Source organism: Xenopus laevis, chromosome 5S (assembly GCF_017654675.1).
Source record: "Xenopus laevis strain J_2021 chromosome 5S, Xenopus_laevis_v10.1, whole genome shotgun sequence".
NCBI classification, from domain to species: Eukaryota; Metazoa; Chordata; class Amphibia; order Anura; family Pipidae; genus Xenopus; species Xenopus laevis.
In genome coordinates this window covers 132,273,903-132,295,288 of record NC_054380.1, presented here as the reverse complement: position 1 = coordinate 132,295,288, position 21,386 = coordinate 132,273,903, and the positions used below count along the sequence as shown (strand labels likewise).

General features: G+C 41.6%; 1 protein-coding gene across 1 annotated transcript in view; it reads right to left on the bottom strand.

Annotated features, from left to right (window-relative positions):
• LOC108718261 (kelch-like protein 29) overlaps positions 1 to 21,386 on the bottom strand; it is a 610,001-nt gene that overhangs the window by 528,895 nt on the left and 59,720 nt on the right. The window lies entirely within an intron of this gene.

Here is a 21,386-nt window from a genome sequence, read left to right as displayed (position 1 = left end):
ATATGACAAAAACTAGTCAAGTGCCCCTAGAGCTTACAATCTTGTTGGTGACACTGGAATAAAATCTGCATTTAGGTATCATTACTGTATGCAAAGCCTAGTGCTTTCTATGAATACAACAGGCTAGAACATCAGAAACGCATGTTAGTGGGCGGGGTTACTGGCATAGTGAGATTGAATCCATTTCAGGACTTTCGTGAAAAAAAGTTCTGTCCTGGTTTTAGAATAATGAAATACAAACATGGGAAAAACAGAAAGGTGGAAACTCTCGGGAAATCTCTGCTGTAAAATATATTATCCTCCTCCAGAGTTCTAATAAGGAATCAACGCAAGAAAAGGCTGTAAATGCTATTTGTTTAGCAATGAACCAGTACCTTCTACATGTCTATCATATCTACAAAATAGGCGTGCATATAAATATTGTCAAGGGCGTCGAAATTTTGACGCCTATTGACTTCAATGCGTTTCACGAATATTTCGCAAATTCCACGGGAAATTCGCTAATTTTTCATTGAATCAAAACGGGACAAGTTCGCCCATCACTAGTGATAATTAGTGTGGAATTAGTCAATTTCTTGTGGGATAACACTGGCTACATCTGTAGCTACAGATACAGCACTAGACACTGTTCATGGTTGTTTAAGTCAGCCGAGGACTAAACTTAAAGGGCATGTAAAGGCGAGCAATTCAAAGCGAAGATGCGCTATCGTTAATTTCTGACTAGCACAAATTCGTAGAGGGCTTGCGCTCTTGTATGGACGTCTTTATGTTATATGTTGCAGCAAATAAATAACATTTCCTCTGTTAATTACACATTTCCAGGGAACCTTAATAAAGACATTAGAGTTAATATAATGTCCTACACATGAGCCCACTGTATAGTAAATGTTCCATTTGTTAAAAAATGTATGGGGGAAATCGGTGACCTTTATGGGGGAAATCGGTGACCTGGCGAAGGCAAGTCTGGCGAAAGAAAAATCCACATTTCATTGAATTTGTGGAGTGATCTCCATTCGCCAGAGAGAATTGTAGCCTGCTGATAGAGTGCGAATGATCACTAGCGCCTATCTCTATCGCTAGCAAATTGGTGCCTGTGCCCGTTAGTAAATCGGAGATATGCCTGCGGGAGGTAACGCTGGCAACTGGTCGCCAGCTTTTGATACTTCGTCCTTTAGTTAATCTGCCCCGAGGTGTTTGCGTGAGCGGCCAATGTGGATGAATATGGAGTTGGTGGCAATTTTGTGAAATTAGTTTACAATATTTTTTCTTTCAACATAGTTTGGTGTAACTTGAACGCACATAAATTTGTGATTATGCCATATTTAAAAAGTTCTTAGGGCAGCTGCAACACAATAGCTTGGTGTAAAGAGCTTGTAGTGCGTTTAATAAAATCACTAAGGGATGCACTTTTGTGCCCCTTAGAGCTCTTGCTCATCTCTCTGGGGTCTTCTACTAAGGGGGTCATTTATTAATGTCCGAATGCCAAAAACTAGAAAAATTGCTATAAAATCTGAAATTTTAGTAGAGAAAAAGATTTATTATACCAAAAGGATGGAAAAAGAATGAATTCGAAAATCCAGCATCTCAGACCTACTGAGGTTGTATATAAGTCAATGGGAGAGGTCCCTATCCTATTTGGAAGATTCTGTGGTCTTCGCTGAAATAACTCCGAAAATCCGGCTATTTCAGACTTTTCGGGCATAAAGTCGTAAAATTCAGGCTTTTCTGAAAAAAAGTCTGAAAAATCGGCAAAAAACTTACAATTTAGATTTTCGCTTGATTTTATAGTTTATCCCCAATCCAATTAAATTGTGCTTTTTTATTAATAAATAAGGTTAAATCGTGGATTCTAGTTTGCTCGACTTTTTTTTATTTATAAACCCCTGAAAAATTCGGATTTTGATAAATAACTTGAACGCACACAAATTTTAACAATTTGTGATTATGCCATATTAAAAAAGTTCTTAGGGCAACTGCAACACAATAGCTAGGTGTAAAGAGCTTGTAAAGTGCTTGCTCTTCTCTCTGGGGTCTAAGTATTACTACTACTAAGGGGGCTATTTATTAATGTCCGAATGCCAAAAACTAGAAGAATTACTATAAAATCTGGATTTTTAGTAGAGAAAAAGAATTACATTTTTCAAGATTTATTATACCCAGAGGATGGAAAAAGAATGAATCTGAAAATCCACCATCGCAGACCTGCTGGGGTTGTATATTAGTCAATGGGAGAGGTCCCTATCCTATTTGGAAGATTATGTGGTCTGCGCTGAAATTAGTCTGAAAATCCGGCTATTTTGGGCAAAAATCCCGAAAATTTCAGGCTTTTCGGGGAAAAGTCAGAAAAATTGAGTGATTCAGATTCAGGAAAAAACGTAGAGAAATAAGTATGATTCAGATTTTCGCTTGATTTTTATAGAGTTTTTCCCCAGTCCAATTAAATCGTGCTTTTTTTTAAATTAATAAATAAGGTCAAATCGTGGATTCTAGTTTGCTCTGACTTTTTTATTTATAGAATCAGAAAAATTTGGATTTTTGATAAATAAGGCCCCCCAGTGTTAAAATACATTGGTTTTATATAGGTGTTGTTTGGTGAAAATAAGAACGGGATGATTTATTTTTCCCACAATCTGGGGTCTAGTAGGGTCTGGTCTAACCAGGACATTCTTGGGTGCTCTGGCAGTTCAGTCTCACCCTGATGTTATCCCATGTAGTTATCAATGCAGTCACTTGCTAAGATAAATTCCAATTTGTAATGAGTATGAGATGGTTAATGAACCTTAGGGGCATATGAAAAAAATACTTTTCTCCTGCATAATGTGATTTTTCTCTAAACATCTCAGGAGCTCAGAGGAGAGCCAGTCTACCCATTGGTCCCATCAGCCATTTCTTTCATGAAATAACTCCAATAGATGGACTTACTTGATAATCCTCAAGTTGGGTTAGTAGATTTACTCAACAGAAGCCTGTGGGAACCTCGAAAAGAGTTTCCTCTTTGATACCCAAATGAGGGGTCAAGTGAGAAACAAATGAGGACGTTTCTTGGATTTCGATAAATCTGCCCCTTCGTGTGGCCTGTTCTAACAATGTATTCCTTTCACAAGTGAGTCAGCTTCCAGTGCACACACAGATGGAGCAGACGCTACTGATGCATTTGATGCACGCAACACATTGCTCTTTTTAACAGAAAAATAATCCAAACGCTTCCATTGAGCATGCTCCATCTGTGTTCGTTCCTACCAGTACAAACTGTCTCCGAATCATAATTTCCATGTCTCCAATTACTAATGTCAAGCAGTGGCCTTTTAACTGGCTGGGAAAGCTGCCTACATGCACTTTATCTAGATAACAAGATGGTGGAACACCGGGTTAATACAGGTAAAATGAAATGCGAGCGTCGAACACAAAATAGTCTATTACTGCTTCCTGCAAAAAGGCACAGATAAAAATGGCACTTCTCCAACAATCCGTTACATTATTAATATGAGTTTAACAAATGAGAAAAAAAGGCAAGTAATTTATCTGTATATGAAAAGGAAAGGGAAAGTACATTAAAACTGATAAAAATCAATTGCATTTTGCTTGAACAGTGATTAAAAAAAATCCAGACACGCCATGATCCATTCCAATTGCCAGTTAGCTTGCTTACGGAATAAGTGGGGAGAATTTATGAGGAACGTTTATGGGACTCTTTCTGGGCAGAGGTCAGTAGGACTTTATGGAGGTCCAACCTCCTCCCTTTAGCTCTCTGTACAGATAATTCCCCTGCATAACTGATTTCTTTTTTCAAAACAGTCACAGCTAAGGGTGATGGGAGGGAGTTCACAGAAGGCATTAAAGAAAAGCATTTATTTTATTTGACCCACCAGTCAAACGTCCAGCACGAGTCCATGTTTGTTTTTTTTTTAAAAACGTGGAGAGCATTAGCCTATCTGATGGCCACTGATGTCTTTCATATCGTATCTAAATAATCACACCTGGTTATCTGTGTGCAGTGCATGATCTGGATTTGGGTCAGAAAATTCTACAAAATGAAAACAAAAGGCTTTCAGGAAATTGTGTAAATTTTCATTTGTGTGTGTTTGTGTGTGAGGAGATATGGGAGGGGGTTGTTTGCACATTCCATTGGATCAACGTGTACATGGTTTCCACAAGGCTGATCCTGATCCTATAACGTTTTTTCAGTTTCACTTAAAGGAGAAGGAAAGTCTTCGTCCACTTGGGGGTGCCAAATGTTAGGCACCCCCAAGTGATTGTATTGACTTACCTGAAACCCCAGGCCAGTGCTCCTATTAGCAGAAAACTGAATGGCCTGGGTTTTTCCAGTGAGCACCACGGAGTGATCCTCTTCTTCTTTCTTCAAATTTTCCGGTCAGACGCATTCGCAGAAGAACGAAATAGCTGACTTTTAAAGGTCGACTTTTCCGTCCACTGCGCATGCGCAGCCACGAAAAAAAGAAGAAGCCGGAAGAGGATCGATCCATGGTGCTCGCTGGAAGAACCCCAGGCCGGTGCAGTTTTCTGCTGATAGGAGCACCAGCCCAGGGTTTCAAGTAAGTGAATACAATCATTTGGGGGTGCCTAACATTTGGCACCCCCGAGTGGAAGAAGACTTTCTTTCTCCTTTAACAATACTCTAAGCCCTTCCCATTCCTTTATTACTCCCCCATAAATCCTACCCTTGGTGATGACACATGTGGCCTTATATCTCCTCCCTGTCCTCCTACTTAACCAGAAATGCTCCTTGAGGTCCTTAAACCCAAGATATATGTGTAACCATATGACTGTTCTGTACTCTATGAACTGTTGTTCCAACTAAGCTGTGACAGGTTAGGAAATGCCATGAGTTGTAGTAACTGGAGTCCTAAAGACCTGCCATGAACATACCAGACATGCCGTAACATGTAGTTTGTGTATTTGTTCAACTACATTTCAAGACCAAAGGTTGATAGGTCTTTCTTATATATATAAAAAAAAAAACTGCCAACATACAAGGTTGTTTGGAAGTGTAAGAAATAAGGAGCTAGAAGGGCCATACTAATTGCATTTATTATATAGACCTGATCTGTGCATCAGGCAAAACGGCTTTTTTTAGATGTGCCCCAGTTTTTTCAACGGACTTGGTAAACTTACTGATCAAGTCTCTCTAGCTCTAGGTCCTGCCTCTATAAAACATGACCCTGAGGATGAGCAAAAGTGGTAAATACAGTAAAAACCCATGTTTTTTCTGATGGAACAGAGAAAAGCCACTGGTTACTGGCAAGAAAAATACTGAATAAAAAAATAAATATAACAGGTAGCAGCAGGTACTTCGCATGTTTGGCCACAGAAAGTCACAGTTGGCTCAGCGAGGCCACAATGGCTTTGCTGGAGAAACGCTTTGGCCGTAACATAACTGGGACATGTTCCATTGAGTTAAGAAAGGTGAAGGGGAGGACAGGCAGTGAACTGGAACAGTCATGGGCCACTGGGGAAATCGAAGAAACTAGAAACATTTGTAACAACAACATCATCATGAAACAAGGCCAAAAAATAATGTGTCCTTATACAGAAGAGCAGGTTCTATCATGGAACTTTCACTACCTGGAACCACATGCTACTTTCCATAAACAATCTTTTTCTTCATTTAATCAGGCACATTTAGATGATGTAAAGGGAAAGTGCAACTTAGCATATGATGGAGAACATTATATTGTACATTGTTAGATTGTAGTAGTTGGGAAACCTGTGGCAATTCATTTAGAATACAGGACAGGGGACAAAGTGCCAAAACCTTGCAAATTGCACTTTGCCTTGCCCAACGTAGTGACCCCTTACATAGAGCCATGCCCCACAATCACCCCTGACTCTCCCCATTGTGCTAGAAACCACTCACATCCCACTGCATGTGGAAAGCCCACCCTGTTTTCAGGTCTGCTAAGTGCTCCATCCTACTGGGGACAATCAGGAGAAACGTTTCAGAGGACATCAATTCATAATAGAGTAACAGACCCAAAGTGAAGCGGCAGCAGCACACAGGCTAAAGAACTGGCTAAGCAATTAAGCAAGATCATAAAAGTGAGAATACATTCAGGTTTATGGTTCTCGGAATGTGAAGTTATGTCACTAATTACAAAAAAATTTAACTTTCAATTTAATTTTTTATTTTTTTTGCAAATTGCAAATGCTGCAAGAGCTCCCAAAATCTCCAGATGGCATTGTTTATGTACAGAAGATGTCGGAAAATGACTACCTTGAAAACGTACCAACTTAACGTTTAATTAACATAAATGCGCCTCTTTCATTTTAAAACAGAGTGATTACCATAAACGCCAGTTGTGTTTTTTTTTACCTTGGAAGCTCCTGCGAGCGGAATATTTGAGGTTTTTTTTCCCCCTGCATCCAGAATTCTAACATTAGCAAACTTAAAACTCATCGAGCATATGTTTCCCGAGCCAAAATATAGGAATCAGTTAAGCTAACGTTGGCCGACAGAAGAGGACTGGAACGCGTTCTCAGCACATGAAGGTAGAACGATCCTTTTTTAAAATGTTTTGGCAGCTTCTGTGAGCGATTAGCAGAATGGGAACATTATGTTATGCTAAACAACATGGCTCAGAGTCGGACAAACTCAAATGTTACAAAGTATCTGTGTTCATGTAAAGTCAAACTTAGCTGTTGAGTATCTTCTGTATCCACCATCTTTTAATACAGGGCTGTCCAACTGGCGGCCCAAGGGCGGCCCCCCCTTCTGTGGCCCCCACCTACCTGCTGTGTTTTCTTACCATATGTAAACTTTCAAAGGTATCACTACAGAGATTAACTGGCCCCTAAATTGTTTAAACATCAAATTCAGACTAATCCCCTGTATTGTTCACACTTGTGACACTTCTATTGTTCACATCCTAAAGCCTGTACTGTTCTACCTGAGACCCAGACTGAAACTGCCCACATTGTTCACCTGTTCACACTTTATTCAAAATGCTAATGAGGCACCAGCACTGTGTCACTGTATGTAGTACATATTAGACTGAGAGCTTTCCCTGTCTCCTGCTCTGTTCTGTTTTCACTCCCTGTGTGTGCCATTCTCTGCTTGCCCAGTGCTGCCTGTGTGTGCCATTCTCTGCTTGCCCAGTGCTGCTTGTGTGTGCCATTCTCTGCTTGCCCAGTGCTGCCTGTGTGTGCCATTCTTTGCTTGCCCAGTGCTGCTTGTGTGTTCCATTCTCTGCTTGCCCAGTGCTGCTTGTGTGTGCCATTCTCTGCTTGCCCAATGCTGCTTGTGTGCGCCATTCTCTGCTTGCCCAGTGCTGCTTGTGTGTGCCATTCTCTGCTTGCCCAGTGTTGCTTGTGTGTGCCATTCTCTGCTTGCCCAGTGCTGCTTGTGTGTGCAATTCTCTGCTTGCCCAGTGATGCTTGTGTGTGCCATTCTCTGCTTGCCTAGTGCTGCCTGTGTGTGCCATTCTCTGCTTGCCCAGTGCTGCCTGTGTGTGCCATTTTCTGCTTGCCCAGTGCTGCTTGGATGTGCCATTCTCTGCAGGCCGTGACTGGAAATCTGTGGGTTCTGGCAAATGCCAGAGGGGCTGCTATAAGGTGCCATAGAAAGTCAGTATTTAGTGGGCTGGTGGGGACTGTTTGGACCTCTGTGTATCTGAAATACAAGGGCCTATTTTAATTCTCAGTCCGGACCTGGCTGCGTGTGTGTGCCATTCTCTGCTTGCCCAGTGCTGCTTGTGTGTGCCATTCTCTGCTTGCCCAGTGCTGCTTGTGTGTGCCATTCTCTGCTTGCCCAGTGCTACTTGTGTGTGCCATTCTCTGCTTGCCCTACGCTACCTGTGGAATGTAAACCTGTTAGGGGTTTGTTAGCATTTGAAAATTGTTGTTAGGGGCCCTAAGGTGTTTAATCATGTGTTGGCGGGCTGTTGTATTATCCACAGGGGAGGATGAGGCATATGGATTTAAGGGTATGTTTTAACATGACTTCAATTGTTCACGTATGAGTGATTTCCCTGCAATGAGCACCAGCCATTTGGTTTTTTGGTGTGTTACCACCGTTAATGTGGATATGATCTTAAAAGTTCATATGGTAACGTGGGTGTGGTTTACAGTGGGTGTGGTTTAAAAGGGGGAGTGGCCAACACTGACTTCTATTATTGGCCCTCCACCACATAGGCCAGTAAAATTTTGGCCCTCGGTTTCACAGAAGTTGGACAGCACTGTTCTAATATATTGCTTTTCTGATACATTTTTTAATTGGCCTTTGTATAATGCACCTCTCCCAAGTCCCGGCAACCCCAAGTATGCAGATTTCTATTATCGTTTATAACCTATTAATTCATTGCCAACCTCTTATTCATCCTTCATTCCAACCCACAGGTCAAGGGCCACAGTATTCACAGATTTAATTTTCTGTCCATAAAATGAACGTTTGATCACAAGATGAATTAGACACACAAAATACAGTGGGGGGTCATTTACACAGTGTAGCACAAAAAAATGCGCAAAAAAAAATCTGTGCACTTTTCCATGCATGCCTCTGCACTCCAAAAAATGGAGCACAGACACCTACATTTCCCCAATGAGTACAAGACTATATTTAGAACTTCAAACTTCAGACATACATGATAACAAGAGCTGGAGGGCAGGTTGCAAAGAAGCGCTGTTCTTACCACCATTTTTTTGCACTTTGTGCCTTGATCTGGACTTTAAAAAACTGCTGCAGGTCTTTGCACACCTAAACTGAGAACAGAGACCCATGTCCCTTTTCCATGAATACAGAGCCACCAGCATTTGTCAGCACTGTATTCAGAGGCACACAGGCTTTCAACACCATACTTGGCCCCTAACATACGCCATTTACACTGAAAGTCGTGGAGCATCAGTGGGCGCATAGTGCAATGTAGCCTTATACCTGCCCTACTGCAAGTGGTAAGAACTGGGCTGCCTTGAACCCAATTTGCACCTAACACTGACGATTGGTGCAGAGAGCAGCCAGGCTCAATGAGCAAGGGAGTTGCTTTGGCCCCTCTTAGTGCCCTTGCGTTTGGGAGCCAAATTAAATTACCCCTAGTAATTATGACACAAATTTCTTGTAATCCAAAGGCCCATGCACAATCAGATCCCAAAATATCAAGGGTCTTTCTCAATTATTGCTGAGTGCATTTTAACAACTAAAGGTGGCCATACATGGAGAGATCCGCTCGTTTGGCGATGTCGCCAAACGAGTGGATCTCCCTCCGATATGCCCACCTTGAGGTGGGTAATATCGGCTGATCCCAGGGCCCAAAGATCGGATCCTAACGATGCCTAACGGGCGAATAGATGCGGCCACGATCAGACGGGATTTTTAGTCCCATCCGATCGAGATCTGCGCGACTTTCGGCCAGATCTCGATCGGTGAAGCCCCATACACGGTCTGTCGGCAGCTTTTATCGGCCCGTGTATGGCCACCTTAACACGAGATCCACAATTACTACATACGTACCACAAGTAAATTACTTTATATAAAATTTTGGGGGCCCTCATCCAAAATCTTTGGGACCCTTGACGTGCCAAATAGGGGTTGCATTCGAACTAAGAGGCCAATAGACAAAAATACGATGATGCAAATGCAAAAAAAACCCTGAAATGTATTAGTACACTGGCATGTTGTATAAGCACTCCCATGGGAATCCATCTATTGGTAGATGCTCTGGACACCGATTTTACTCTCCACCTATGTCAAGCACTATACTAAAATCTTTTTCAATTAAAAGAACGTTACACAGCTAAAAATACAACCTCAAACTCCCTTTAACTCTGGGTGGAAGGAACCATCAAAATCTGCCTAATTGCTGGCATTGGAGCACATTTTGCCAGATTTGGGAGCCGCCTTCAGGATTCCCAGCAAACACCCAGATGCCAAATAACAGGTCTGATACCTGCACTGAAACAAAATCCCAGTCAGACAATCCAATTATTGAACAATAAGCTCTGGTGACAGTGTCATATTTTGCACCATCAACAAGATTTGATTCGGAAGGCAAATGAATAAAAATAAGCAATACAAAACTTTCTAAATGCAGTTATCGGGTACAGTATGTTCCTTTCTGTACAGAAGCTCGTATTGCAGAGCTACAGAAATCTGCCGCTTCTTTGGTGCCCAAAAAAATAAACGAGATAACATTTGCAAAAGTGCTTTTTCCGCTGCAAGACACGAATTCTAAATTAGCAATTGTGCGAGAATACAGAATTTAAGTCTCCAGCCTGTTACACTTCTTCGGAGGTAGATTTAAGCAATAAAACTGCCTACAATAAAGCCAAGGCAAGGCAGGGGAATTGAAGGGAATAGAACAGGGTAATTCACTAGAAATAAGAATGATCCTAATGAACTCTCTGGCATACAAAGTAAAATCTCTGCCCCACTCGTCTACATGGTGAATACTAAAGCAAAAGTGGCAGTGAAATCTCCAGCTAATATAAACCACAACAATCCGTTTGACAGAACTCTCATGTTCCTGCTCTTTTTTTCTTTCTTCCTAACTGTTCCCTGCATGGGAGAGATATATTGGGGCTTTTTCTACCCTAAGGGGAAACAAAAGGAATTCAACAAGAAAAGTTAAAAGCTGCAATTTAGCTAAAACCTAAGCAGCATGGGTTGGAATATAACATTTATTTTTTATAGACATTCTGGCATGGAGAACAGAGATTTTAAGGAGCTTGTTTTGCAATTTTAGACAGCCGAGGGATATAAAAGAACCGTACCTGCCCATTGTGATGAACTCTTATGGTTAATGTCACAATGGCCAGTAGACTGCTTAGATGCTTTACGGCCAAAAATATGAGGAGACACCCATTCTAATCAATCTCATTGGATATTTAAGTCACACTTATCTGCCATTACTGTTGTCACCACATCATGAAATAGTATTCATGACAAATAGGGATGCACCGAATCCAGGACTTGGTTCTGGATTCAGCCTTTTTCAGTAGGATTCTGATTCGGCTGAATCCATCTGCAGGGCCGAACCGAATTCTAATTTGCATATGCAAAATATGGAGTGGGAGGGAAATCGAGTGATTTTTTTTCACAAAACAAGGAAGTAAAAAATGTTTTTCCCTTCCTACCCCTAATTTGCATATGCAAATTAGGATTTGGTCGGGTATTCAGCCAAAGGATTCGGGGGTTCGGCCGAATCCAAAATAGTGGATTCGGTACATCCCTAATGACAACGTTGTGCATACTGCTTTGTGGCAATAGTTTGGGGGAGGCCCTTTCTCTCTCAGCAGAAAGCAAGCTCCAGAATAGTGATGTGCGGGCCTACCCAATACCCATGGGACCCGTGGGAAGGGCGGTTCGGGCCGACCTTGCACTGCCCATTCCGTCTCACGGGCAGGTTTGGGTTGAGCTCTTCTGCCTGCTTTCCCTGACCTTACAATGCCAGTTTCCGACTTCTGGGTTCAACTTTTATAGACGCGCGCCTGCTCGTCCCGCCCCTTTTGTGATGTCATCAGTGGGTCAGCGCAGGTCTATAAAAGGAACCCAGAAGTCGGCCCGGGCAGGCGCGAGTGGAGGGAGAGCAGATATTGGGCGGGTGCGTGTCGGGTATAACCCAATCCACACATTACTTCTCCATACTGAATGGGTTTGCTGAGTTGAGAGTGGAAGAACTTGACTGGTCTGCACCTCAACCCGAATTAACACATGTGAAATGAATTCAAAAGCAGGTGTGAGCCAAGCCTCATCACCCATCATCAGTGCCCAGCTTCTTATGTATGTATAAGAACAAAATCCAAAAAACAATGTTCCTGTGTCTAGTGGTAATCCTTCCCAGAAGAATAAAGGCTATTATAGAAGAAAAAGATGAAGAAAAAGAGAGGACCAGCTTCATAACAACAGCATTGGTTCTGGAATGAGATGCTGGCCATGTAGTGCTCAAGCTATTGAGAAACAACTAAATCCACATACAGACCCATATACAGAATTCAATTACAAAGTCCTTGGTGAAGCTTGAAAACAAGATTTTTATGTCATATGGGCCAAAATCATTAAAAAAAAGACACTAAAATTCTAACGGGAAATGTGTTGGTATTCTCTGAGCCCGGAAGCCTTAGGAAGGCTGTGGGTTGACTCGTATGTAAAAGAAGTAGGATGTTACTAATGATGGGCCAACAGGTTGACTGTGAGGCTTCATGACCTTCATAACCTTCCTAACATTACTTATGCACTTTAAATCGGCACGATTTGGCAACTTCCCTCAGGATTTTGTCTCTTTGGACTAATCACTTAAAGACAAAAAAGCAATAGATGAAATACAGCCAGCCCCTCTCCTAATTGCTTTCCAAGGACATGAAAGTCATTATCCTAGAGCCACTGATGAACTACAAATCCTTCTGCATGAATGAGAGCAGGAAAAAACGATGGAAGGTGCAAACCATTTGAGAGAGAGAGTACATAGAGATGCTGTACATGTTCACATACACAAAAATAAGCTCCCCACGAATCCCTCACTCACATTCCTTGTTAAAGAATGGGTGCCCAGTGAGGGGCCATTCTTCCAAATTAAATGACTTAGTTAACCCCCCTGAGAATAATGATATGGTTCAACCACAGGGCAATATGTCTTAAAACAAGAAGAAAATATTCAAAACAAATGTCTGTAGGGAAGCACAAAAATGGATACTATGGTGCAGTACCCTTACATTTGTATATTAAAGTGCCAAGTGCAACAAACTGTGCTGTGTTAATTATGTAAAACTTGTTTAAAACAGTTAGACCAAGGATGGTAAATCAGCCCACCTCTGGTAAAATTGCCTACTCACCAGATTTTCATAGTATGTAAACATCAAGCAAACTGGTGCTGACTACAAGGTGTCCTTGAGTATTCACGCAATGTTCATGAAAAGAAGAAATATATGATAGTGCAGACGTATTTATTTAAAATTAATGTGCCCCCGCAACGGGTTATACTCACATGAAATCGAAAACCTTGTACAATTAAAACTGCTCCTGATCCTTAATTAGTTTCACGTGGAACGCCACGCTTCTTCAGAAGCAAAATTACTAACCCCACCCTCACTCCATCCATAGAAAAATTCAGATTTCATTTACTTATGGTGAGCTATTTGTGGCAGCATTTGCATATTCAATTATACAGTGGCGTAACTAGACCCCTAAGGGCCCTGGTACAAAAATTTAAAACTGGGCCCCCCACGCATTGGGCTGGAATACAGCATTACTGGTTTGGGAGAGCAAGTAGAGAGCAAGTATAGGCACCATCTCTCCCTACTATACCTGCTATCCCACAGTCACACTCCCTTCCCAGAGACTATTATCCACTGTTACTATAGGCACCATCTCTCCCTACTATACCTGCTATCCCACAGTCACACTCCCTTCCCAGAGACTATTATCCACTGTTACTATAGACACCATCTCTCCCTACTATACCTGCTATCCCACAGTCACACTCCCTTCCCAGAGACTATTATCCACTGTTACTATAGACACCATCTCTCCCTACTATACCTGCTATCCCACAGTCACACTCCCTTCCCAGAGACTATTATCCACTGTTACTATAGGCACCATCTCTCCCTACTATACCTGCTATCCCACAGTCACACTCCCTTCCCAGAGACTATTATCCACTGTTACTATAGACACCATCTCTCCCTACTATACCTGCTATCCCACAGTCACACTCCCTTCCCAGAGACTATTATCCACTGTTACTATAGACACCATCTCTCCCTACTATACCTGCTATCCCACAGCCACACTCCCTTCCCAGAGACTATTATCCCACTGTTACTATAGACACCATCTCTCCCTACTATACCTGCTATCCCACAGCCACACTCCATTCCCAGAGACTATTATCCCACTGTTACTATAGACACCATCTCTCCCTACTATACCTGCTATCCCACAGCCACACTCCATTCCCAGAGACTATTATCCACTGTTACTATAGACACCATCTCTCCCTACTATACCTGCTATCCCACAGCCACAGTCCCTTCCCAGAGGCTATTATCTCACTGTCCTTCTCCTTTAAGGTTGAGCTTGATGGACATGTGTCTTTTTTCATCCTAACTTACTATGTTATTACTGTCAATGAAATCCAGCAGACAGGGCAGCCTTAAAGGAATTGTTCAGTGTAAAATAAAAACTGGGTAAATAGACAGGCTGTGCAAAATAAAAAGTGTATCTAATATAGTTAGTTAGCCAAAAATGTAATGTATAAAGGCTGAAGTGATTTGATGTATAACAAGTCAGTCAGAACACTACTTCCTGCTTTTCAGCTCTCTTGGTTTACACTGACTGGTTACCAGGCAGTAACCAATCAGAGACTTGAGGGGGGGACACATGGGTCATATCTGTTGCTTTTGAATCTGAGCTGAATGCTGAGGATCAATTACAAACTCACTGAACAGAAATGTACCATGTGGCCCCCCTTCAAGTCGCTGACTAACTCAGAGTTATAGAGCTGAAAAGCAGGAAGTTGGATACTGGCTGTTTTATTAGACATCTGTTCACTCCAGTCTTTATACATTACATTTTTTTCTAACTAACTATATTAGAAACATTTTTTATTTTGCACAGCCTATCTATTTACACAGTTTTTATTTTCACACTGAACTATTCCTATAAGGAGGAGACAGACAGGAGTTCGATCAGGGCTATGGACCTCTGCAAAACGAGCTTTCTCATACAATGGCAGGGTCAGTGGGGTTCGGGTTGTAACCAGGTGACTCTACAGAACCTCATGATTCTGACCGGAGTACTTTCAGAGGCTAATCTGCGCCATAAGATCTAAAATGACAGCTTTCCAACACCAGATCCCTTGAAAAGTCAGGAAAACATCTAATTAACGTATCTAAGATGCCAATACAATTTACACTTCAATCAATGCTGTCCGTCAAGCTGCATTTCCTATAAACGTCACTCACGTAATCTGGTAACCTCGGTACCACCGCACTAGTACTGGCAGCGGGGCTGTTACACAACAGGTTGTGTGGGTTATATCTAGTTGCATTGGGGTGGGGGGATTCTCACACACTGGACATTTTCACCCATTAATTACGATGGTTTAGGACCTACCCTGCTAATTTCTTCATTCTGCTCTCCTTCTCTTTAGTATTTAGCTCAGGGGGTTCTCCTTTAGGAGAATGTCCAGAGCAGGCTTTGTTCGTCCCCAGAGTCTTGTTTTAGCCTCTATATTCCAAGCAAGTGGTTTGGTGCAAAAGTCACCAGTTTCCTTGATCCAGTTCCAGGGTCAGCCAATGCCTCATGCACCCCCGGTGGCACACAGCTCAGGAGATGAGTAGTTTACAGCTAGGCACTGGGAAGCTGTTCTCACATATACCCCTCAGGTGAAGAAATCTAGGTGAAGAGCTGTTGCCCCTGTTACCCAGCAGAGAAGCATTTCCAAGGGTCCCTGTGATATTTACCCTGTTCCCTGGAACCCACCCATATCTCTTCTAAGGAGCTTTTAATCCGGAGCAACGAAAGGTGAAAGTGGAGCAGCCCTAACACCAAAAGTATCTGATTTTTATTTTAAAAGATGAACATTCCCAGCTCTTTTTTTTTTTTTTTTTTTTAATCATCACTTAAACATTAACCACGAGGTTTGAATGGATCCAATAGACATCACTGTAAACCAGTGCGGATTCACTCTTCCCACCACTCCCAAATCTTGGCTACACACACACACACACACACACACACACACATACATACACACACACACATACAGACAGACAGACAGACAGACATACATATACATACATACACACACACACACATATATACATACATACACACACATATATACATACATACACACAGATATATACATACATACACACAGATACATACATGCACACACACATACATACATGCACACACACATATATACATAGATACACACACATACATGCACACACACACATACATGCACATATATACATACATACACACACACACACACATACATACATACATGCACACACATACATACATACATACATACATACATACACACACATATACATACATACATGCACACACATACATACATACATACATACATACATACACACACATATACATACATACATACACACACATACATGCATACATACACACATACAGACACACACACACTCAGGACCTTCATGCCACCCCCCAGCAGACATGGGTCTAGTCACCTTCTACCAACTGCCCATCCTAAACTCACTTTATTGGGACATGCAGCCTCATTTTAATACATAAATTTAAGGTGGTGAGTGTTGGGGGGTTGGAGTAAAAAGAAATCATCTGAAGTGGAGACATGATGTGCCCTCTGGTGTGGGAGCCATGGTGCTCTCTGTGGCCTCCTCTTGTGTCTGTTCCATCCCTCTCAAACTGACGACTCAATCAAACACAAATCCCTTTTCTGCCCTAGGATGCAAAAACCCCTTACATTTGGCAGGTTTCTGTAAAACAGTAGCAAACTTTCCCACCACCTCGACTGAATCCCTCATACCTTCCAGCAGAGCGGCTCCACAGAAACAGCAGGGGGGAGGTGCCCAGCCAGCACAAAAAAAAAAGCGGAGGGAGCACGCCCAGCCAGCACAAATAAAAGAGCCAGACCAGCCAGCACAAAAAAAGGAAAGGCAAAAAAAAATTGTAAAAAAAAAAAAACCTAAAAACAAAAGTCAGTGGCTCTGGCGGGCCCCGAGGTGGAGCGGGCCCCGGTGCAACTGCACCTCTTGCTCCCTCGGTAGTTACGCCACTGCAATTATATGGCCAATCATAAGCACATATGTAAATAGGGCAAGTGAACTGCTCTCCTCAATGTTGCCAACTATACCTTAAACTATGGACCTACCTATATTGAAACCATTTTACAATAAGGCAAAGGGCCCCCATGCCATCCAACCACGCCCCAAGCCCCAAAACCACAAAAGTTAAAGAAGGTTAAAATTGTTAAAGGTTAAAAAGCTGCTAAGTCTATGTTTAAACCATGAGGTTGTAAACTATTCAGCTCAAAAATCCAAAAGGTCTCTCTTTGCCTCAGCCTAATAAGTCTGTCTCCTCCTTTAAAGCTGGCAGGAATTTGTTCAAGAACTAAAAACAATGTACCCTTAGGATCACTACTGTGGCTCTCTTTATAATGTCTGGAAACACTATGGTTCATTTTAGCTATCCGGATATTGCGGATGTGCTCACTGATTCTCCTTCCAACAGTTCTTTTGGTTCTACCCAAGAGTCAAGTCAAGAGGCTATTCATCTATAGTCTATACAATGGCGTACAGTGGCTGTGTAACGTTGTGGTATATAGTAAGGTCAGATGGAGTGTGAGAGAGATCTGTCCGGTCCCTGAGTATTCAGGAGCCTTATGGCTTGGGGGAAGAAACTGTTACACAGTCTGGTAGTGAGGGCCCTAATGCTTCGGTACCTTTTTCCAGATGGCAGGAGTGTGAACAGTGAGTGTGAGGGGTGTGTTGGATCAGCCACAATGCTGGTGGCTTTACGGATGCAGCTAGTGGTGTAACTGTCCATGATGGAAGGAAGAGAGACACCTATGATCTTCTCTGCTGTCTTCACAATCCTCTGTAGGGTCTTGCGCTCCATGACAGTGCAGTTCCCAGCCCAGATAGTGATACAACTGCTCAGGATGCTTTCGATAGTCCCTCTGTAGAAGGTTTTGAGTATGGATGGTGGGAGATGGGATTTCCTCAGTTTGCGCAGGAAGTAGAGGCGCTGTTGGGCTTTCTTGGCTAAGTAGCTGGTGTTGCAGGACCAGGTGAGGTTCTCCGCCAGGTGGACACCAAGGAATTTGGTGCTTTTGATGATCTCCACATTAGAGCTGTCGATGTACAGTGGCAGGTGGTCACTCCTAGTCTTCCTAAAGCCAACAACCATCTCCTTACATTTTTTTACAAGGACATAAAATCAAATATACAACATAAATAGAGGAACAATTACTAAAAATGTCTATTCTAGGAAGTTCATCGCTTATATATTTTTTGGGCATAACAAATGAGCAAGCGCCACATCTACTCTTTTGGCATTTGAAGATGTCTTTTAAACCAAAGTGGTGTTGTGGTGCCTCATGTCTCGTATATCCCCAAATCCTGGATGGGGCTAACAGGTTTTTGATGGTCCGTGCCCTGCTAAAGTACACCATTGTTTGTATCTTAAGAAGAAAATGTTCGTTTGATATAATCTCATTATTTTCAGCAAAAGATGGTCATATTCAAATTTTTATAAATTCCAAGCTCCATGTCTATCTATGCATACGTGGCACCATGTTTAACATCTGGAACTCTTCCCAATGTTTCAGAATTAATAATTTAGGAGATCAGTTGGACATCGCAGACCTCCTCCGCCCAGTGCTTGTATTTGTTTATATTACACTTTACTTGCCCTTTAAAAGTCTTTTATTCCTGTAAGAGCCTGCTTAATTGGCATCATTGTATCATGTCATGTTCCACCGGTCTAAATCCAATCCATTTGAAAAAAATATATATTTCCTGTTATTTAACTCAAAGGGCAGATTTATCAAGGGATGAATTTAGAAAAAACTTCAAAATTCGACCATCAAATAGAATGAAGTCGGAGGATTTTATACATCGTACGATCGTATTCTGATTGTACGATCGTACTCAGATTTTATCATATGATTGTACGATTTTCCTAAAAAATCCTTCGACTTATAAAAACTTAGCAAAACACACAGGAGGTCCCCCATAGGCTAAACAGCAATTCGGCAGGTTTAAGTTGGTGAAGTATTGAAGTCAAAGTTTTTTTAAAGAGACAGTACTTCAAATATTGAATGGTCGAATAGTCGAGCTGCTTCAGAAGGTGAAAAAAGACACTTTACACTTCTAATATTAGAAAAATGGTCACTAACAGAAAATAAAAAGTAATTGGAAAAAGTGATTATTTCTGGTGATCTATCTGAAAACAACAAGATTTTTGAAGGTGAACCACCCCTTTAAAGAAGGTCATATTCATGCTCCAGTGCAACAATTTCAACTAAATGTCAGCTTTGTACCACATGGACCATAAAAGACACACACTATGTGGTAGATTCATTAACGGACGATTTTTCTCCAGAGTCAGTTTCGCACAGCTTCAACCAGTTCGCCAGGTGCAAATGCGCTACGACTACGCCAATTCACTAATATGTAGAGTTTCGTTCTGGGCGCAGAACGCTGGCAACTTGTTGATAGCGTTATTTCGGCAGTGCGAGCATTTCATAGCAAAGATGCGCTAGTGGTCGTTTGTGCCTAGCAAAAATTCGCTAGTGATCTTGCGCTTAGGTCAATTTGCATAGGGCGGGTAATTTAAAGTTGTATGGACGTCTTTATTATAAATGTTGGTGCAAATGCTTGAAGTTACCACCTTTTGTTACAAATGTCCAGGGAACCTTAATAAAAACAAGAGAGTTAATATAACGCCCTACACATGAGCCCACTGCAAAATGAATATTCCATATGTTATGAAGTGTCTGGAGAAAACTGGTTACCCAAAAAAAGTTTATTCGGACTTTTGCAGGCAATTCCGCTTCAAAAAAGGAAACGTTTTTTGGAACTTTAAAGCATTTTTGGCTCACAGGATATGATGTAAGTGACAGACGATTGAGGAAGATCTAGCTGCTTTTTAGCGTCTGGTCTGAGGTGGCAAAGTCAACTCTGGTGAAAGAGCTAACATTCAGTAAAATCCGCACTTCACTGAATTTGCGGAGTAACAACCTTTCACCAGAGGAAGGTTGTTTCTTTGGCGATAGAGTGCAAATGAACACTAGTGATGGTCTCTTCTGCTAGTGAATTGGTGCTGTTATTGCTGGTAGCAACGCTGGTGGATTGTCGCTGGTGTTAGCCACTTCGTCCTTTAGTAAATCTACGCCTATATGGCCAAAAGTATCTGGACACGACCTGTCCAGCATCTCATTCCAAAACCAAGGGGTTAATATGTAGATGCCACTACCTTTGCTGCTCTAACAACCTTTACTCTTCTGGGATGGTTTTCTAGAAAAATGTTGATGAGTTTTGCTTCTATTTAGTCACAAATGCCCTTTGGTGAGGTTCAGCAATGATGTTGGAGATCAGGTCTGGTTCACATTTAGTATTAATGATCTCAAAAGTGTTTGGTGTGGTTGAGGTCAAAACTCTGTGCAAGACAGTCATGTTCTTTCACTCCCATCTCAGCAAAACCCATACTGTATGGACTTGACTTTGTGTATTGGGGCATTATTGAGCTGAAAACGATAAGGGCCCTCTCCAAACTGGTGTCAAATTATTTGTTAGATATAGTTTATGTCATATAATAGTAGGGTCAAGGGAGAAATCTCATTAACTTAGCAGCTATGGATGCAATTTATGGCTGATTATTCTGCAAAGACCACCAATGGCAACTAATCATTGGCTCAGAGACGGAAAGTCTGGACTAGTTTTGTGAGACCTAGCACTTGGTTGACCAAACAGTTTTGCCAAGATTTTCCATGCTATGGGCCACTTATGTGGTCTTTCACATGTTTGGAGGGTATATTGTTATAAATGAATGTCATATGGATTTCTGTGGATATATTGGACATGCTGGGGGACATAAAAGTCACATATAAGTCCATCCAGTGGTCCTCCAGATGGATATTCCTGCAATAGGGCAGATCCCCTCACCCAATGACGTCACTAAATAAGCAGATCTTTCTGACTATGGCCAGATCATCTCATTCCTTTCTTCTAGGTAAATAACAGCTAATATACCTATATTTTCACATTCTATAAAAAATATTACAGTTGTTTCTTTTGCCTAAACTAAACCGGTATATCTCTATCTATCTCTGCAAAATGAAGATATAAAATGTAGAAAACAGAAAAAAGTTTTGCTGGGTTGTCCAATCACTACTTTGTTTTTTTTCTTCATTTGTAACATTTGTTTTATCAGTAAAAATGACTATTTCATGTCTTCTCTCTCTTTGTACTTTGCGAGGCAACTGCCTGCTCAGCTTAAAAAGAAAAAAAAAACCAAGCATCTGCTCACTGATTTTGATGGATGGACTCGTTAGCAGTGGATAGTTTTTCATATTTCAATGCAAACGTGTAAGTGGTGGGGGGAAAAAAACACTGTTATTACCCTTAATACTTAAATTCACATTATAAAACTGCAAAAAAATATATGATAATATATAAGAAAAAAGTGAGAACTTAAGGGCTGATTAACAGACGGTATGTTAGTATCAGCAATGCTCTGTGAGAAAGAATAAGAGCATAGAATGAATGTGTAGTGATCACGGGTAGTGATGGGCGAATTTGCGCCGTTTCGCTTCTGCAAAACATTCGCGAATTTCGCGAAATGGCGAAAAATTTTGCGAAACTGCGCCGGCGTCTCGTTTTTGACGCCGGCGAATTTTTGATGCGAATTTTCGCTGGCGTTT